Source organism: Cinclus cinclus, chromosome 2 (assembly GCF_963662255.1).
Source record: "Cinclus cinclus chromosome 2, bCinCin1.1, whole genome shotgun sequence".
Classification (NCBI taxonomy): Eukaryota; Metazoa; Chordata; class Aves; order Passeriformes; family Cinclidae; genus Cinclus; species Cinclus cinclus.
This window is the reverse complement of record NC_085047.1, coordinates 38360939-38382049: the sequence shown is the minus strand read 5'-3', so window position 1 is coordinate 38382049 and position 21111 is coordinate 38360939. Positions and strand designations below refer to the sequence as shown.

The 21111-nt window shown below is 37.4% G+C and overlaps 1 pseudogene; it reads right to left on the bottom strand.

Moving 5' to 3' along the window:
• LOC134057862 (uncharacterized) overlaps nt 1–21111 on the bottom strand; it is a 201953-nt pseudogene that overhangs the window by 94486 nt on the left and 86356 nt on the right.

Genomic DNA, 21111 nt, shown 5'->3' with positions numbered 1-21111 from the left:
ATGCTCTGGGCCAGATGGCAATTGCTGAGTCTGGAATATTTCCTTCCTGCTTATATTTCCATATTCGAAAGTAGATGGCATAAATGTATGACATACTAAGGGGTTGCTTGTCAAGATAAACCAATTTCTTCTAACTAACTGATATTGGAAAAAGCTGTGTTCATGAAATGCTAGTCAGTGAGTCAACCTTGAGATCTTTTCACAGTATTTTCTTGCCAGAGAGCACATCATATTTTACACTGGATCTGCTTTGACACTTCTCATGAGTTGAATAGGGTCAAGCTTTGAGCTACAGAGGTGTTGGTGATTTGGTCAGATATAGTGAGGGACAGTAGCAATGTATACTTAACCTTTAAATCCACGATCTCTGGATTTATTCCCTTGTAGCTCCTTATAGATTCTGACTAAGGTTGAAAAGATAGAAGGTTGCTGCATGATTACAGGCAGGCAGTCATTAAATTGAGGTTTCTTATTTTTGCTCTTTAAATTTGTGTATTTTAGAAAAGGCTACTTTGCCACATTCCTTTTGAACACACACATTACTTTGTAACACCACTTATAGGTGAGACTGTAGTATGCTGTGGCTCTTATGACTTGAAATGAAAGAGAAATACAGAAAAAAAAATAGAACATCTGTCTGTCCTTCAGAGAAAGACATAAAATAGTTTGGGTTGGAAGGGACCTTCATACCCTGTCAAGTCCAATCCCCCCAGGTATTTCTTCAGTTAGATCAGGTTGCTCATAGCCCCATCCAACCTGAACTGGAATGATTCCAGGAACAGAGCATCTCACACCTCTATGGGCAACCTGTTTTATTCATATACAAATGAGTCCCCCATGACACTGCAGTTTCTGGATTTCTTTGAAACTATTGGTTGTATCAAGGACATTAATTTGGCTTGTATTTACTACTAGCTGATCTTTGCCTAACTCTACACTATTTTACTCAGCAGTGTAACTACAGATAAGGATGAAAGAACAGCTATAATCAGCTCGGTCAGGGTAAGTTTTCTTGTATTTGGCAACAATGTTAAAGGGGAAAATACATAGTTTTTTCCCATGAATCACTTCAGATTGTTATAATCACAGTCCATTTTTTATGATGCCAGAATGAATGGACAATTTTCAAATCCATGGATTTTTTCATTGCTATAACAAATTCTAGTTTTGCCTTCTACCAAAATTAATATAATCTCATATTCCCTTAAGGCATTCATTCATGTTTTTTCTTCTTGTCCTATTCCTTAAGCCAGTGTTATTAATAAAATGTTAATCTGAGAATAATGATTAGTGGATTTGGAACAGCTGTTTACTTGTCATTTGGTTGTTAAGTGTTTTTGTTAAGATCAAGTGTCTTACAGAGTAAATCATTACCTGAAGTGTTCTGAACTTTTCCAAAAGAATAATAAAAATAGTATGAACTTAACCCTCTTTAAAGATCTGTCTCTTTCCCCTTTTTCTCTATAAACATCTGTGTCTTATATTTGCTGTAACTGATACTTTCTCACCTGGTTATAGTTCCCTGATACAGGCAATTGGATTTTAACATTTACCACCCCTGTTAGATCATTAAAATAAGAATTGCCTGCTATAAAATTTGTAAAACTTAAACCTAAAACATAAAAATGAACAATACCAAGACATGTGGTTTTAATAGTTTACATGGTGGAATAATTACAAGCTGTGGGGCTAGACCAGGCTAGGGAAAATAAATGCGCATTCTGGTTGTACCTGCCTTCTATCCAGACATATCAATATTCTTTTTAACTGTTCATTAACCTGACTTCTCAATCTCATGAAAATAATATGATTACCTTAGTTTTATGTTTAGAGGACACTCTTTTTAAACCTGACAGCCTGTGTGAAAAAAACTTCACAAACAATTATAAGTCACTTCTAATAAGAACAAGAGTGGTGAAGTAGTGAAGTTCCTAGATTATCATTTTCATGTTCAGTCTGGTAGTAATAATCATAATCATAACTATAACCATAATCATAACCATAAATAAATATGTTAACTTCTTATTAACTAAAAATCTGTAGTTGAAGTCATCAGCTGGTGAAAATCAATACTGCATTACTGGAGTTATTGTATGAGACTCAGCTACCAGAAAGTGATTCACCTCTGTTGACATCAGTGCTTGCTTAAGACCAGCTGAAAATGTCAGCCACGAAAGGCCAGCTGGATGCCTCACTTGAAACCTTTCTTCTTGTCTTGCACATACTGATAATATGCTGCAATCTTGTACTTTTCAGTTACTTTGGTTTACAACAACTGAAGTTCTTCGCTAGTGTCCTGAGCTCTTGAACTAAAGGAGATTATCCTCCCTTACCTCTGCTATTACAGAGGGTACAAACTGTAGAATAGCTCTGAATCAAGGGATACAAAACAGTTTTTCAAAGTAATTTAAAACCATAAAATTTCTTCATTACAATCTTTCCCATCACAGTCTAGGATATGAACCTACTACTTACCCTCATCTCTTGGTGGGCCTCTTTAGGACTGTTTCAGCAGCAAAGTATTATCTGGGTCCAGGAAAGATATCAAACTATTCCTCATTCACCTCTAACCTGCTTGCAAGATGTTAATGAGCAAAATAAATCCCAGCAGCTGTGGATACTTCTTATGGGTGACAGATGGCCAACCATTCCTACCCTGTTCTGGAGGTTATTCTTTCTGCTGCAATAGTACTTGAGTCAGCCAGCTTGCTGATCAGAGGGTGTGGGTGAGAATCTTGTCAGTTGAATGGACTCGTTTGGTTTTCCCCAGGATATTTGTAGTTTATGCAGCTGTGCCATCAGCCTGCACCATCTCATGTTCCTGGTGTTTAAGTTTTGCTGTGGGGTACACTGTATCTTTCCTATCATCAGGAATCTCTTCCATCAGTGAAAAATGAAAGAGCAAAAAAGTGTGAGACCAGTCAGAAGAGCACGTTTGAGAAATTTGAAGTGCTCCAGCACTCTTGAATGAAATTGAAATATCTCTGGATAATGAAACCAAAGTCACTGCTCATTGGCAAGTGAAGTTGATGATTTCTTTCCTGTCTCAGATCTGGAGTCAGGCTGATACAATGCTACAAAAGGGAGTTTGTCCTCCTCATCTTACCTTTGCACAACATCCAGCTCCTTGTGATGTAATCCAGAATGGTAGCTGTCAAAATTTTGTTTCACACCAAATCTTGTTTTTATAGAACTCAGAGACCTCTATCATGAGAGAGCAGAAAAAGTCTGTGACAAGTATAAGGGATTGAACCTCAAAAGCCACTTTTGGTTTTAAGACTATGTGCTCTCTGAACCAAAGTTGTATATTGTTATCATCTGCATTCAGACTGGTTTATGAGCTTGCCTTATTTTATAGAGAGATGACACAAAATGTCAGCTTTACATATTTTATTTAGATTATGATACAGGAAAAGCCTAAAAGAAGCATTTAATGCTTGGAAAAGTGAATAGTTTATAGCTTTTAGAGAATACTAGCCTTTTAAAAATAGTATTTTCAGTATTTATCCAGAAATATATTCGCTACTTTTTAAATAGTGTCTCTTCCCATGGTGATGCCTTCTGATCTTTGATTGAAGATTTAAAGTATTAGAACAAGTCTAATGCTAAACAATAAGCAAAAACACATGTCCTCTTTAAAGGGCTGTCCATCTCTAAAACTTTCACCACTATACTGAGGAAAGCTTTTCCCTGTGTGCTTCCAGAATATTCTTTGCTGGGACTACTGGGAAATGATGCCTTTAGTGCAGAGAGCACAAAATCCATACATTAATTAAAATGCTGGCTTGTTGTTTTGCACAATCATCACCATACCAGAACTGCTTGAGAAAATTTAAAATGCAGGACAAAACAATGACACCTGTAAAAACTTACTGAAAAGTGGGGGGAATGTGTGAGACAGGGTTGATAACTCACGTACAGAAGCTTCTACATTAGTGATGAATTTTGAAAGAGCATAACTCAAGTTAGCAGTTGGGATTCAGGTTGAATTAGCAGAGCTATCAGTTAGGAATACAAAGTATTTCTTGCCCTCTCTCCTCAGTAGTTTTCACCAACACTTGGGCTTTTTAATGTTTGAGTGAAAACAAGTTCACTCAAGCAGGGATATGGGACCAGGTAAACCCACTGTGGTCCCTTCCAACCCTACCCATTCTGTGATTCTATGATATAAAAAGGTACATTGCTTTTCTGAACAGATATTTATTTTATTTAGGGAAGTTTTATAGGCTCATTTTTTCTTTGATTTGCTTCAGTATCATAATAAGGTGCAATACACACCTTGATGAAGAGATAATGGTGTTCAAGACAACTTACTGCCATAGCTCTGAGATGACCTGATACAGAAATCCATAACTACTGCAAGACCATGCCTCATATGCTAAATGGAAGGGAAAGAATCGGGCAGAAGTACATTCATATTTGCATGTTAATTTTGCCATTAATTAATTACCTCAACTACTTGTTTCCTTAATCTCACTGGGAAAGGTGTTGTTTACATATGTAACTTAATTGGTAACTCATAATAATATGCAACTTCAGAAAAAAAGGAAGACATAAAATTTGACTTTCATATTTTATTGCCTGTCCTCCAAAAGTGATTTACATAAAGACAAAGTATAAAGAATTGCAAAATAAATGCACAGTTTAACTTCCAGCTTTGTAAAGCTAACTATATGTATAAACGACGGCATGAGCAAATACGCAAAATCTTTTCTCTTAATTCTCACATTTTTAAAGCTAAGATCATCTGACAACAGCCTAAAGGTATATAATAACCTTGAATAGTGTGAAAATGTGATAATTAATGCCTCAGAATTCAGATTTATCTTTAAGTGTAAAACACAATTTGAATTCTGGAGCAAGGCAGTAAAGAAGGGTGTTTGGAAAATATTTATCTCTGTGACTGTGTTTTAAGATGCTGATCGTATTAATAATGTTCAACTCTATGTTTTAGTTATTTAAAGAAAAAAACACCATGGAGACAAATTCCACGTGAGATCAAATCAGAGCAGGTGGCAAAGCAGTATCTGGCCATGCAGATTTCATGCTAAGAAAACTGCACCAGGTGGACTCCCAGGAGCTTTGACCTGCCTGAGAAATGTGAAGCAACCAGTAGAAGGTGACAATAATTTAGTCTTCCATGTGGAAAAAAAATAGATTTGGACAACAACTGAGACAGCTCTCAAGAGAAAACTGCACAGAAGCTGGCTAATCTCAGTGTGAATCCAGTTTCAAAATGTGCTTTCAAATGAGTCAGCACATGTGTTTGAATAATGCTCATATTCATGTGTCTCTTGAAAAAGGGGCATGAATTCAGTTCACATGCATATGTGACAAGTTAACTCAAAATCTCTGAAAAATAATGACTTGAGTTTCTTGCTAGAGATCTGTGAATCTATTACACAATAGATAGTGTCTGTTAAAACTGGATCATTCCTGGAATTTCAAATAAAGGCTGCTGAATTACTGTCAGGGTCTCTTCCAAATTTTGTTTTCAGTATTTCTTCCTCTTTATTTACTGTAAGTCACAGTTGATGCTTGGATAAAAGACAGAAGTTTCCATAAAAAAGCCCTAAAAGATTTAATTACAGAGCAAATTTATTAAAAAAGGGGGTAGAAAAAGAAAAAGCAAAAGAAAAAGAAAAAGAAAAAGAAAAAGAAAAATAAAAAGAAAAAGAAAAAGAAAAAGAAAGAAAAAGAAACTCAGATATTCCTCTAAAAATTCATAACTTTAAATTAACATTTTCCACAAATAAAAGTGATTCATCTTCAGATCCAGGTCTTCGACAAATTGTGTCACTTCTTATGTGGTAATCAGTCACAACTTCAATTAGAAGTTGTCGTTCACCCCTACATAACACATCTCTGGCAGAGATCAAGTACTATTTTGTACATCTGCTATACAGATTCTCCTGTCATCTTTGGACTGACTTTGAATTGCTTCCTCTTTTTTCTTTCTTTTTTAGGTAATCCTGCCTCTTCTCACCCCTACTGAGCTGTCAAGAGTTTCAGTGCTGTGATATGGAATCACTGCCTCTGTAAGACTGAAAAAAAAGCCCTGCTTGAACTGGATTCTGATCAAAGAGAATCATTTATAGGAGAGATGCAGTAGGAACCTCAGGGAAATTTTTTTAGCAGCAGGACCATGTGAAATGGGAAAGACAAAGCAACAGACTTTCAAACATTTCTTAAACTTGTAACTACATTATTAAGGTTTCTACTGTGTAATGCTTGTCTTTTATCTTTGTCTTTCTATTTTTTTTTTCTTCTAACCTTGATGCCATACTATTCAGTGCCACACTGAAATGGGGTCAGACACGTTCATGTAGCTCCTATGTAAATAGAATGACTTAGAAAACCTAGGAATTACAGAACTGCCTTTTGTGAGAAGGAGAGGAGAGGAGAGGAGAGGAGAGGAGAGGAGAGGAGAGGAGAGGAGAGGAGAGGAGAGGAGAGGAGAGGAGAGGAGAGGAGAGGAGAGGAGAGGAGAGGAGAGGAGAGGAGAGGAGAGGAGAGGAGAGGAGAGGAGAGGAGAGGAGAGGAGAGGAGAGGAGAGGAGAGGAGAGGAGAGGAGAGGAGAGGAGAGGAGAGGAGAGGAGAGGAGAGGAGAGGAGAGGAGAGGAGAGGAGAGGAGAGGAGAGGAGAGGAGAGGAGAGGAGAGGAGAGGAGAGGAGAGGAGAGGAGAGAGGAGCTGGTAATGTTTAACAGGAAGTAGAAAGTTTACAAAGAGAGAACAGATTATTCTTTTGAGGATGTAATGGGAATCAGTGAGAACTTTTTGCACCACTTCCCATTTCTACCACTCATATCACACCTCTCTTGTGAACCTTCCTGTTGCCATCCTTTTCATGACTATGGAAAAAGGGGATGTTAATCCTGAGATTGCAAAAAGAACCCTCCTATTCTCCTGTCTCAGATTTTCTGTAGGTTGTTTTGCTCCAGGCTGTTGGTGTCACTCCTTCCTACAGATTGGTTGCTATTAATGGGACCATCCAGCCATTAAAATTAATAAATACCATCAAAATTGGAAAAATTAGATCCATTATTATATTTTTTGCATTCTTAACCCAATATGCATTTTTAAATAGATCTGTCTTGTACTGAGGGTTGTAAGAAATGCAGAAAGTAGTGTGCTGTGAATAATTTCTTCAGTCAGGGATAAGAGAAGAAAATAGGAAAAAATATTCTAGGCAACTTCCTTCCAAATTTTACAAAACTGTTCTGATATTTTTGAGGATGCTGTAATACCTGAGATCCAAATGTGTTAACTCTGCTAAAAAGAAAGAGATACAGACCTCTATTTTTTTCTTGTATTTAATCTTTTCAGGATGATTATATAATAGGAGATGCTGGTATATGCTGATACTCTGTCTTCATTTTTTGACTGGTTCTAATGAAATGGACACAGAAACATCAGAATTGAGATCCCTACTGTTGCTATTGACTACTTCTTACTTTACCTTTCATTTACAAATCAAAACACAAGGCAGATAAATGTTGCCCATCAAGGCCAGAGAACCAATCTCTTTCCAAAGCTTGAAGCACAGCATCCACCCACCTATACTGTTAAAAAACTAATGTCTTCCACTTTCTCAGAACATCTGTGAAAGCCCTTTTGGGTGTATTTGGGCTGCTGTCTCCCTTGGGGCTGAATTGCCTTATGCTTAGCTGAAGTATGAAGTACTTTACATGCTTTTTCTCTGAGACTGATATAGGGAAAGGTATTTGGCTTTGATTCCATATGGGAAAAAAAATCAGTCAACAAATATGTTCCTAAATCTAACTATGAAAACTGCTATCCATGGGCCTGAGTTTCAGTAAAATACCACTTAAATTCTTAGATCTTACTTCAGCAATAATTCATACAGTAAAAACTGTGTTTGTAGATCTTTTCTTCCAGTACTTAGACCAGTCATCTACTGCAGATTAACAGGAGGTGAGACCACAGCTCTGATTTCTCACATTAAGTATACAGGACAGGAGGCTACAAAGAATTTACTGCCTCCACAACTGGAATGAGTGCATAGCCAGAATGGGAAGAAGATGTAGACTGCTGGTTGGATATGCAGAGGGGAGAAATTTGTTCTATTTGTGTATTTTTTTTAGAAAGACCATCCAGAACTTAGAAATTACACAAGCAGCCAATGGCCCAATGAGGTGGTCACCTCAATTCTACCCATCTCCGATATTGTGCTGCTTGTGCTCTAAGTCACAAAATAAAAGGCTTTGATTTGCAGAATCCATGGGTGGCTGAGAAACTAGGGGAATGCCTCTGCAGCCACAACCTGCTGTCTCTCAGCTGTTTTCTATGTCCCAGCACTCACCATGACTTTTGTGAAACCCAGCCTTGGAGGCAAATCTTCCTCCTCTCCCCATGCTTACAAAATAACTCAGTAAATTGAGCTGGAGTTGCATGTTTATATTGTGAGCCATTCCTAAGCTGAGTATCAGATCAAATGCCATGTGTAGGCTCTGCCTCACACATGTAGCACTTATCTAACCCTAAAGGCCTTAAAAGCCAGGTTGGACAGGGCTTTGAGCAATCTGGTCTAGTGGAAGGTGTCCCTACTCATAATAGTGAGATTGGAACTGCATGATATTTAAGGTCACTTCTAAAAAAAATTCTGTGAGGCTATGAGGATGAGGAGCCTAGTTTATCATTAATATCTTTGTTTCATTTATGTTACTGAATTATGTGTTTTGGGGGTCATTTTATTTTTTGCTGTCACCTATCCTTAGGGAGCATGGCAGAATTCAGCCTTTTAATTTCCCTCTGGCCAAAGAACACATAAAATGCAGCAGTATCTTTCATTTTTCCTTGATCAATGTCTCTAAATCTCTATGAACCTTCCAGAGTCCTTTCAAAACAGCTGCAAGATATATGTTTTTTATTAGCAATAAATTATATTTTTTTGACTTTGATAGTAAAATAGAAACCTTTACTAACACTTTGTAAAATTTACTATATGGCTCAACTTAGCATACAAATCTGCTTCTATTTTGAAATATTTTGATGTATCAATTATTGTATTTTCCAAAAATCAGATAGTTAAAAACTTATAGAGATCACACCAAAATTAGAGGCAAACCCAGCATTTTCATGATCCATATCTGACCCAAAACAAGTTACTTGAAATGCATGTTAAAAAAAGTGGATGTAGCAATGAAAGCAAGAGGAACAAAATCCAGTGATAATATTTATTAAAACCAATGTGTCTAGGCAGCTCTGAATATGATATGCAAACCAGGACTTTGGACTCTAGCCCTTGAAAATGCATTTCAGCTCATTAGCTGAGTACATGTTTAATTTTAGGTATATGCAAACATGCCCCTGAAATTAAATGTAAGTATGTGCATATTTTCCTTCACTGGGAACTAATTTCTGAACCAAGACCCAAAAAGATGACAAACTGCTGCTATGACTGCTCCCAGCCTGGCAATTAAGCTTTTTTTTTCTGTTTGTTTGTTTTGGGGTTTTTTTTTGTTTGTTTGTTTGGTTTTTTTGGGGGGGTTGTTTTGTTTTGTTTTGTTTTGTTTTTGTTTTACGGGCTTTGGATTTAGAGCTTTTTACAAGTGGTCAAAAATTATTATCTCTTTACCTGCCATCTATATTTAATTCATAAAATTGCGTCCAGGATCTTTTACAGGGTATTTCTTCTCTTTTGCATGGTAGCCTTTTTGTGTTTAATTAAGCTGTTAAGGACTCTCAGGTAAACATTTGTCTTATGGGTATTATGATAATTGGATTAATAACATGATCACAAGATTAGATATTTAGAGCCATTTCTAAATATCTTCAAATCTCTATCAATTTACAAGTTCAAGTTATTTTAATAAAACATGGGAATATTATCATAAACTTTTTATACTCTATTTTTATTTTCAAAGTATGTTTTATGCATACTGAGAATGCTAAAACTTCCTTACCTGGACTGCTGAGGCCCTGAACTGGACATCATAATAAAATTTTATCTGATTTAATTGCAGCCTCTCTGCCTTCCTATGCCTTGGCTAGCATACAAATTTTCCAAAGAAGAAACAGATGCATAATTTCACAAAATGTCTCACACTTTAAGATACTATTCATTTCAAACTACTTTCATATTTTGTACTGCCATAAACAACCTGAATGCTAATGACTTGGATTTCAGTCATTCCAAATCTCACAAGAGAAAGGAAGAAAAAGACTGTTTTGAGTGTCCCTTTTAGAGATGAAAATCTGACAGACGTTGTACTTTACTTGGGTCTGATACTGTATAGTGCACTAGTTTGATAAAATCCATTAATAGCAAGATTTGGGCATTATGAAAATATTCAACAAAGCATATTGAATAGGTCCTAAATGATGTAAATAATCATGACCTGAAATAACATTACAGTCAAATATTGTACCTGATTATTTTGTAGAAATCCCATTAGAGTCTGAATCTGGGTCTCCAGAGATGGAGAAGTAATCCATGTATTACTCATTCATGTTCCTATTTTGTCCTCAGTGAACTGCTTTTTAGGAATATGTCAAGCAACATGACAAAAACAAACACAAAAATATATCAAATATCCTCAGTGTAAAATGGCTACTATGTTAAAGATACATTTTAGGAAATTATGAGTCTTCATTACATTTTCCTTATCTGTAAGAAATTAGTTACAGTTTTTGAAATGGGTAAGGATGGTGATCAAAATCATAACTCTCATATATTTGAGGGGTGTTTTTTCTTCCTCACACGCCCTCTTTCTTGAAGTAGACTTTCTGACAATGACATTTTCTCCACTTGTTTCTGTTCAATGGGGAGAGCTGGAAAGGTGGTGGCACTGTACTCTCAAGAGACTCCTGGGGCGCTTGATGATAGTTATTCTGTCTCTTAGGAGATCTTTTTGTGAGATTCTTTCACAGATCCTTTCTTAGACACAGCAGATCATGAGCAAGTTTCTTTCCTGCATACTTGAGTATGTTGGATACAAATACTTTCTCCTTCACAAAGAGAACTGTAGCTTTACACAACTCCTTGCAATTTTCAGCGTGCAGTACTTCATCACTTCTTAGCATGCCTATTGATTAACATGATTAACTAGTTTTGTTACATTTGCAACTAAAACTTGTTTTGTTTTCTACTGGGTCTTGCATATCTGCTTTTTAAAACATTCTCCATTTTTTACTATTAATATTTTTACCCTATGAACACAGGAGGAAGAGAATGGGTTGTGATGTGCCGCTGTGGGAGCTCTGGAAGCACAGAGCCTCAAATTCACACCATCTTGTATCTGGCTTACAACTTCTTCCTTCCTGTTTTGGTAGGCATAGCCAATGACTACAAAAGTGGTGAAGCTAGAAATATGAAAATTATTTGAGTTCTGTGTAAAATTAACCTCCAGTGTAGTTAAGAAGACTGTCTTCAGTCATAAGTAAATGTTTCATATGGAAAAACATAGGGTGATGTATTTTGGACATTATCAAGCCTTCCGTGCTCTTAAAAAGATTTGTGAAGCCTCTTATAATGTAAACTATATTCTAACTTTTATTTTTCATCAGAGAAACTTACTTGGTGAACCCAAAAATAGTCTCAGAGAATAAAAAAGAAACATACAGGAATCATAAGAAGATTAATCCAAGTACATAACTGAAGAACCACCCACTGACAACTAGCACAGAAGTATAATTTACTGGAAATATTTTCATCAAATTGTAATGTCTTCCATTATAGCATTATTGGCTTTTACAAGTTTTGCAACTTCACTCTAATTTTCAAATTCTCTCTTATTTCATTTATTTGTTTAATCTCGCTCTTATTCTCCAGATGAACCAGGAAAATAACAGTGGTCTTGTACACAGTTTTCACTGCTTCTATTATTTTTCCCTTTGAGAAGGTACTTCTTCTTCTGATTTCTCCACTAAGCATCTAACCTATACAATTAGCCTCAAGTTAATAATCTATAGTAGTTAACTGATCATTTGCTCTGAACAGAAAAAAAAATCTGTCTCTCTTCTAAGAACAATCATCTTCCTCAAATTTATGGGGAGGTGGCGGGGCGGGGGATGGAATTTAGTGCCAGTCCCTTTTGTAAACAGCAAAGTCGGTTTCTTTGCAGAGTAGAAGTAAGAGGGCAGCCTGCATATTGCCTTTATTTCATCACCCAAAGCTCATTTTTGTGCTGTTATGAACTGAAGCAGAAGAAATGAGAGGAAGTTCATACCAGACAAACCTGTGCTCTAAATTATGCTTTACATTTTTAACCTTTCACTGACACTTGTGCAAAGAGGAACTGTAGAAACAAATTATCACTTTCAAATTACCACTTTTGTTTCTGCTTCTTGCTTCAAGGGAGTGGGAGGCCTAGGGAGGCATTTCACACCTTTGACACAGGGAAGGAGATACCTTCATTCAGATTTACATGCCTCCTCTGTAAATCCCTTCACCTCAGTGTGTCTTCCCAGAATCCCTTTGCAATTCCAGAGAGACTGAGTCATTGCCAGGGCAATTGATTCTAGCCTGCAGCAGATGTCTACAACAGATAAGTTGAATCATGCTCTAAAAAACCTTAGTTTTCCTGGTTGTCAAAATGGGCAGCTGAGAATACACATTCAGATGTAGATATTTACAGTGTGAAGTTAGGCAGAATGAATCTAAGGCTAGAAACCTCCTCAAGATGCTGGTGATGTCCCACAGAGAAACTAATGTATCCACTAATCTGTCTACATCTTGTTAATTTGGTTGTTGTACAAAAGACTGCATGTTTTGGGAGGGTTTTTCACTCTCAGTATGGCAAAAATACATGATTTCCATCTCAAGATCTTGTTGTTGGAAAATTGTAGCATTTGTTTTGTGTATTTAAGCTGAAATCTGGTTTGGTCAAGATGTTTCTCATTGTATTTTCTCAGTATCCATCTCTTGGTTGCAGTCTGTGAGCTCTGTTTTGCAACAAATATGGACAAAGAAATATGTAAAGATTTATATGATCAAACCAAGGGTACAAAATCCAGCAATTTATGTTGCAGTGAGCACTTCATACAGTATTGATGTAGTCTGTAAACCCACAAATGCATGCTGTGTTCTTCCTTCTCATAGTTTTGCTTTGAAGGCTTGCATGACACAATTTGAGGTAGTACTGTTCTTCTATCACTCATTTTTAATTTAGGTACATTGAAATGCCAGGTGGCCATATTTGGATTTTTTTTTTTTTTTTTTTTTTTTTTTTTTTTTTTTTTTTTGCTATGTAGCCCTTGATTTTGTTCCTGATGTTATTTTTTGGGTTTTTTGTTTGTTTTGTTTTGTTTTCTTTTAATATATATAAATGAACCCTAGACAGAGAGCCTTGCTAAATATTCTGGATTTGTGACAAAATTCTAATTTATATGTCTCAAAAAAAAATCCCATCATACAATCATTCCTGGTGTGTATAGCTGCAAAATTATTGTGCTCATAAATTACTGGAGCATAAAATACTGCTGTTTTTTGTTTATACATGATGAAAAGCAAATAATTTCTGTACCGAGAAGTGTGTGTATATACATTTTTCCTCTTTCTGTCAGGCTGGTGATCCCTGAGACACCAAGTCAGCAAGAAAATAATTTCAGTGACTTTCATTAATTTTCAGGAAGTTGTCTGAACTAAATTGATAAAAACAGCATATTATAGATGGAACAAATTGTCCTTAAAGTTATTCCCTTTTTAGTCTGAGATGCAGAATGAAAATAGTTGTTTTGGGGTTTTTCGTTATAATAAGATTTCACATTATCATGCAGTTCTAGAAGACTTGTAATTATGGATGTTTTTCTACAAAACAAATGAAATATAAAATTTGACAAGTATGTCCTGTCCTGTGATTATGAGTTCATTTCTGGATCTCAGAAAATGTCTCATAAATGTAAAATGTGTTTTAGATAGGCTTCCCTTCTAAGCTGTCTACCAGCCATTAAAGACTCTTTGCTGCCAAATCTAAGAGAATCACTGTTTTGTGCTAGGAGGTAATCCTTCATGTTAAATCAGTTGATGCTGATTTGAAAAATTACTGGGGAAAAAGCAGACAACTTCTAGGCAAGAAACTCTTCTTCAAGGCTCCATGTGACTCAAAGCCTTTCTATTTCATTGTTTTTCCAATCGTATTAGTTGGTCTTATAAAAGTCTTGCTTCTTTTTTACAGATTTTGTTTTGCTCATGCATTTTGAGTGTCAGTGCTATGACAGCATGTGTGCTTCCCTCTCAGGGATATCTATGCGAATTTGGGGCACAGAGTACACAGTTATCGAAACTCTCCAGTGTAATTTGTACCCCAAAGAGTCTGTTTCTGCAGCAGAGAAATTCCTACTGCTGAAACCCCTGGTAGCTGGTTGGACCCATGCTCCTCTGGGTAGCCAGATATATCCCTGCTTTCCATCTCCCAGTACTCCGTCTGTCTCTAGCTTTTCCCTTCCCACTTTAGCACAACTGTATTACCAGCTGCATGTACCTGTTTTAAAAGGGTGAGGGTATGTGTGGGTGTGTGTGTGTGCCATATTTTCAGCTCACACACCTTTCTAGGAAGGATCTGAGTGCACTCAGAATCCTTCAAAGTTGAAGAGCCCAGTGACTTAGCTTAGAGCCTTGTTCTCCTGCAGACTGTGTCAGCAATAAATCTTTGGCTCAGTGGGTTTCAAACCTCTTTATATTAGTGCTCCAAGTATTCTCAGTACAATAGCAGGTGAAAAAACAAAGAAAAGAAAGAGAGAGAGAAGTCTGGCCATTTAACTAGTAAAGTTTACTGTCAAAATTAGTGTGGTATTAAATTTTCATGTTAATTGTGCTGAATTTTGACACCAAAATACTTTTCTGAAGTGAGGCTCTCCTTGGGTTGAAAGGTTTTAATGACAGAGGAAACAAAGTTGTAAATGGAAAAACAGCAAAGATGCAGCTGGTCTTCAGATTAGAGGTACTCCAGATGAGTTCACCACCAGGTAATGAAGGGAAGGACAGAATAGTGTCAGCTCTGTAGCCTCATCTTCATGGATCTCTAATTACACAGAACTTTAATTAACACAGAGCCCTTCTGTCTTCTGTTATGCCATTTTTTCCCCAATACTCTTTTTGCTTATATCAGTAATGGAGAGTGTAAACAACATGGCCCTGACATGTAAAATCAACATGTAATCAGTATCAACAGGAGCCTGCCCATGATGCTTCTGGCTAAATTAGCAGTGTTAGCTGTGTGCTTCAGTTGTTATTAGAAGACTTTACCTACTTCTGATTGCTGTATTAAATGCCTTGTCTGCCAAAAAAAAAAAAAGGGGGGAGAAGGTAGGTATTTTGTTAAAAATACATTATTTTTTATTTTTGATTCACGATACCTTGAGAATGTCAAAGAAAGTCTGCCTCACAATGCTTCAGTGGAAATCACCTGTGTTGCAAATTTTCTGCCTGCATTCTGCCTGCATTCTGACCTTTGTACTGGGAAAAAGATGTGCTTTTATGTATCTGGCTAAATTTAGATCAGGAAATACACCTTTGAATTTCAAGCAAGGTGATAATATTTGTTGGAGGAGTTGTTTTTTTTTTTTTTCAATTTCCACTTATATGTTAGGAGAATTTTTTTTTTTTTTTGTATCTCTCAACTCTGTGATCTTACTTCCCCATAAAGGGGAAAAAAAAAAATCAAGGGGCATAAAACCCCTAACTCTTGTTCCATACCCTCAGGACACTTTAAAAGATGTTGATGTACAATATCTCATGTCTAGACATTACTTAGTTGTTTCAAGCTTAATTCTTTATAAAGTGTCAGTGAGACCTGCCAGACGATCATGTTGGAAGACAGAATCTTCCTCTTAGCTCCAGAGCACTAAATACTTGAAAAAGGAACATAATTTTCTCCACACTCTTTTAATACTTGAATCTTGGTATGAGCAATCTAGCATACAAAGAAAGGACTCCCTGCTCAGCTTGAGCAGATCTTAACAGTACCATATCTTCTCCTGTTCCAGTTAGACATGTTTCCTATTTGGGTGTGCAAACAATACGCTGGAAGAATTATCCATATCCGTATGTAGGTGTGACATTAATTGATAGTTCTAAATAAAACAAGAGTTGCATTGTACTACCTGTTCCTTCTTGATTCCTACTGCCTGATGATCGGGGGATTCATAGCGACATTCAGCATGAATTAGTGCACTGGTTTTACCTTGAAAGCACCTGAGGGGAGGGGATACTAGGAAATTTTTCCTCCATGGGAACTTCTTCTGTGAATTGATGGGACCAATTGAAGGCTGGTTTAGTTGTCGGCAGCCTGAGAAACCAATTGGAAAAGTCGGTTCGCTCCATGAATTTGAAGCAAGTAAACCCCGGGAAAGCTCTCCTGCATTTCCAGCCCCTCACAAGGTAACACCGACCTGGCCCGGGCCAGGCAGGGCTGGGCTCAGGAGCTGCCGGGCCCCGTTTCCAACCAGGAGCCCCGATAACCAAAAGAAGCCGAGCCCATTGCTGGGATCCTGGCCCTTTTCCCGGTGTGTCCGTGGCTCGGGGGGCCCTGCCCTGCCCTGCCCCGGCTCGGAGCAGCCCTGGGGTGGCCGAGCCCGCCCGGCCGCCCTCACGGGCTGGGGGGAGGCAGCCGGGCCCGGTTCGGGAGAGCCCCCAGGGCTTTGTGTGCTGGGCAGGGCAGAGGGAGAACCCCCGGGCTGCGGCTGGAGCTGGGGGCGGGCAGCGCCGGGGGAAAGCCACGGACACACGGCCTTGGCACCCATTTCTCCTCTGCGTGCACTTTGCAGTTCTCGTCCTGCCCCTCCAGCGTGGCCCGGGCACCCTGAGATCCTGACACAGCTCCGGCATGGCCTGGCACAGCCCCTGAAACTTCTGTGAGTGGTTTTAACTTTTTTACCAATGCCCAGATAAGACTTACAGACTTTCCGTCCTTCCTTGGGTGAGATGTAGAAAAATAGAAAGGATACACCAAAGTCAATGAAGCAAAAGCTAAGTTTCTAGATGGAAGGAGAATGAGGAGATGCCATGAAGGTTGGCTGAAATATTTTTTTGTAAGTTATAGGAGTGGACTGTACTACACTAAAAAAACTGCTTTAAACCATGGAAAAAGACAAGGAGTGGAGAAAGGTGTGAAGTGTTTGGAAGATCTTTTGCCCTGAGAGGAATAAGGGGGATCTCTGTTGCTGGGAATAAAGGATGAACAGAGAGAAGAAAGCTGAAGAGAATTTTTGCCTCTGAGTAGCTCATTCTTTAAAGTAATACCCCATAACTTTGACATGGCCCACAAGCACAGCTCTGGGAAGGCTGTGAAGGTGGGAGGAGTTTCATGATTGCAGATCTCTGGGCGGCTGCTATTCATGAAAAGAGTGAAGTCAGGAGAGAACTGATTATTTCCCTCTTGAAAAAAGAATCCTTATAACCGAGCAAGAAGAAACTCCTCTCCCTAAAGTGAACTGAAAAAGATTATTTAAGTAAGGAGTTGACTGAAGTGTCTCTGTATGTTGTTAAGCTGTAACAAAGGGGAAAGAAGGACTGGTCTGAAGATCTGTTCTGAATTTATTATTATAATTCTTTGTGTTGTTAATAAAGTTTTTCTTTATTCCCTTTTAAATTTTAGGCCTGCTTTACTTTTACTCCTAATTCTATTTCACAACAAAAGGTAAATATATTACAATTGGCAAACTCAAACTATAACATTTTTGGTGCATTGGCTGGAAAACAAAAAACTAAACCAAGACAAATAGTCAGCAGAATTCAGAATTTTTCTATGCAGACAGGACCAACCAGAGCCTATGGCCTCAAAAAAAAAAAAAATAAAAAAAAGTTTTGCAGCTTGGTGCAATCCCCTGGGCCATCCAGACATAGCAAATGAAAACATAGTGCCTGTTCCCTACTCTACTGCTCTGGTGAGCTCATCTGTTCTGGGTTGTCACATGGTTTCATTTCTGTGCCATAGGCACCTGGGATATCTGATTAATCTTTGGCAGAAACTGGAAGGAACTGGGTACAGACTTCAATGCTTAATGGGCCTGCAGAACCTAACTTCCCAGAGCTTGGCAGCTGTAAAAGAGAGCCATTGTTTCACAGCCCTTTGAGATAAATATAAATGTTGACCTCTTAAACCTTAGTTCGATTGTTAGATACCTGTTGGAATGAAACAAACAACAATAAAATATATTTTTGTGTATCTACAAAAATCATGAGTAGACAGAGACTATTTTATTTTTTATAAACTTTTTGAGGCTTTGTGCGTTCTATTTTGAGATGATATTTAAATACATTCCTTTGCTTTTTGCAAGGTTTCCTAAGTCTCCTCTGGTTTTCATCTAATGGAATCAGAGCCACTTGCCAGATTTCTGACTCACTGAAAAGCCTTTCACACAGGCTGCCATGTAGTTAAGAACCTGCATTGTGTAACTTTGAGAAGTTGCATTGTGTTTAGAATACTTTGTTTATTAGACAGTCTTGTACAAGTTAGGATCTAATCATCTGGATGACTTGTTGACACTAAGTTTGTGATTAAATTTGAGGTTTACTGTAGCCAAGTACTTTGCCATGCCAACAGTACAGGCTCCCCTTCTTTACTGTTTTTTTTTTTTTTTTAATCTGGGTTTCGCTGTCCAACAAAACAAACAGAGCTGACCTATGTATGTTATTTAAAATGGAAATTAATACTGTTCCTGGTTTCATGGCATGATCAAGACATAATTTAGTCATACCAACATTTTTATATTGCTTATCTAATCGGCTGTGCTTTCACTCTGGATTCTGGGCTGCAAATTTCCATCATAATTCTCTAGGAATTTGCCTAGCAGCCAGAGCAAAATAAAGGAGTTTAACTCTGAAGTTTCCCTTCAGTCCTTTGTCACTAGCTATTTGAGTTTGGCTGAATTGCACAGTCTTCAGTCTCAATAAATGTCTAACTATCTCTGGAAATTATTCCTTTAGTTCCCACCATAAAACAAATTTCTCTTGAGTCATGGAAGCATTAGTGCTCACAAGACCACTCAGTATTGTTTGCACTTCTTTCCTATTTTGTCCCCGTTTTAGGTCCAGTACTCAGAAAAAGGCATTTCTTCAAGTTTTCATGGTTCATGATTTGATGAACTTCAAATAATAAGTAACATGAATTCAAAGAATCTTTATTTTACATATCTCTCTATATATACAAACATATTTTTAAAAATCATTAACTACTCTTTTAGAGCTTTGTAGTCTTACATGCAATACCTCAAAGTTCAAACACTTCATTTTTTCACAACGTTGACTCTAAAATAAAAAGTGAAGGTCATCAACTGCAAATCACTTAATGAAAAAGCTTAAACAGATAATAAGTTAAAAAAATTGTTGCATGCCTTGCAGCTAGGGAGTACTTCCCACATTTTCTTTCATTGTGATCACATCAGGCACAACAATCTGCTGATCTTCTACTTAGGATAAGATTTAAACTAGTGGGAACCATGTTTCTTAAAGAAGTTGTTTAGAAAGAATAACTTCTGGCCGGTCACAGAAGAGAGGATAAACCTGATGAGCGCAAAAAACCCAATTTTATTTAAAAAATCATATTTTTATAGAAAAAGAAAGTAATGCTAATTCAGATTGCATAAATGAGCACCTTTAACTTGATGGTTCTGAAGGAAAGATGCTACTGTAATTCCCTCAAGGACTGTGCCTACCATGCAAAAAGGGTGGTACTTTTTATCTCATGGGGGAAAAAAATCCAGTAAACAAGCTGATGCCCTTGAAAGAGAATAGGAATGGAAACAATGTTTTAGATAGCATTTTTCCTAAATATTGCCATCTTTTAAAGTGGCAATATCCAGACAAAGGGTCTAAAGGATTCTGAAAGATCTGTGCAGTGTTTTGTTACCAGGCAATTTTTTTTAATTGAAAGTTTATTCAGGTTACATTATAAACTTCAGCATGAAGATTTCACTGTTATAATCATGCCCTCATTCTCCACATCTCTCCCATTGCATCTAGACTTTGCTGACTGAATACCATAAGATTACATCTCTTCATGAAATAAAAATAGTTCCTTATATCAAAATCAAAGTAGTTTTATTTAGTTTCAGGAACTGTCTTTTCTGTTGGAATAGTAGTAAATGTATATACACTGTGTTTAAACTGTGCATCTGGGTATTTTTTGTCTTGTAACAGAGTTATGCTCTTACTGTCTGTGTGGTAAACATAATGTAGCAACTTCAAAACACATTCACCTCACAACCTGAAATCCCTTATAAATATGCTCTAAGGATAAGGCACAAGAACATAGTTACTTTCCAGGATCTTTATTTGTGACACACTTTTAAAGTTCTTTTTTTTTCTTTTTTCTTTCTCTAGATGAGATATGGTCTCTGTTCACATTTCCATAACAATGAATTTCACAGAAATGTGATTGAGTGTGCTCTGCTTTACCATGCACCTGAATTTTATTATTTAATGGGATCCCTCCAACTGATGTCATGCATACTGCTACAAGACTTTGTGACATAATAGTCATGCATTCCTAAGACTTGTCAGATTACATTTTATAGGACTTGATCAGTCCAGAAATAATCAGAGAAAACTTACATGACTGGAGGGCTAGATTCACTTCTCCTAGGTCAGATGGCCAAAGAGTAATAAATCAGCTCTGGAAGGGCAGCTGACTGGGTTTTGTTTTGCTGCCACTTCCCCAGGCCAAATAGCCAATTCACCTCTTTAGCCTCTTCAGTACTTTGGATCAGAAGATTTTCATCCTAAATGAGGCATCTGGCTTTTTGTCTGACCTGTGCAGACTTTTGCTGGAGTCCAGCAAAAAGTTTTTTGTGAATGCCAGTGTTCTTCTCTTCCTTTAGAAAAGGCTATTGCAGACAAAGGCCCATCCTCCTTGTTTTGGGCATTAAAAAAGGCAAGTCACTTACTACTCACCATACTTTATCACTAAATGACTGAATAGTACCAAAGTTAAAATGAATACTGAAACTTGATATTACTCATGTTAAATTGCAGGCCTGTAAAAGGATTAGGAAATTGTAGAATGGTTTGGGGTTGGAAGGGACCTTAAAGATCATGCATTTTCAATCCCTCTGCCGTGGGCAACCCACAGCTTCTCTGGACAGCTTATGCCAGTGTCTCATCATGTTAAAAAAAGGAAGGAGTTAATCAAAATACAAACATCATCCAG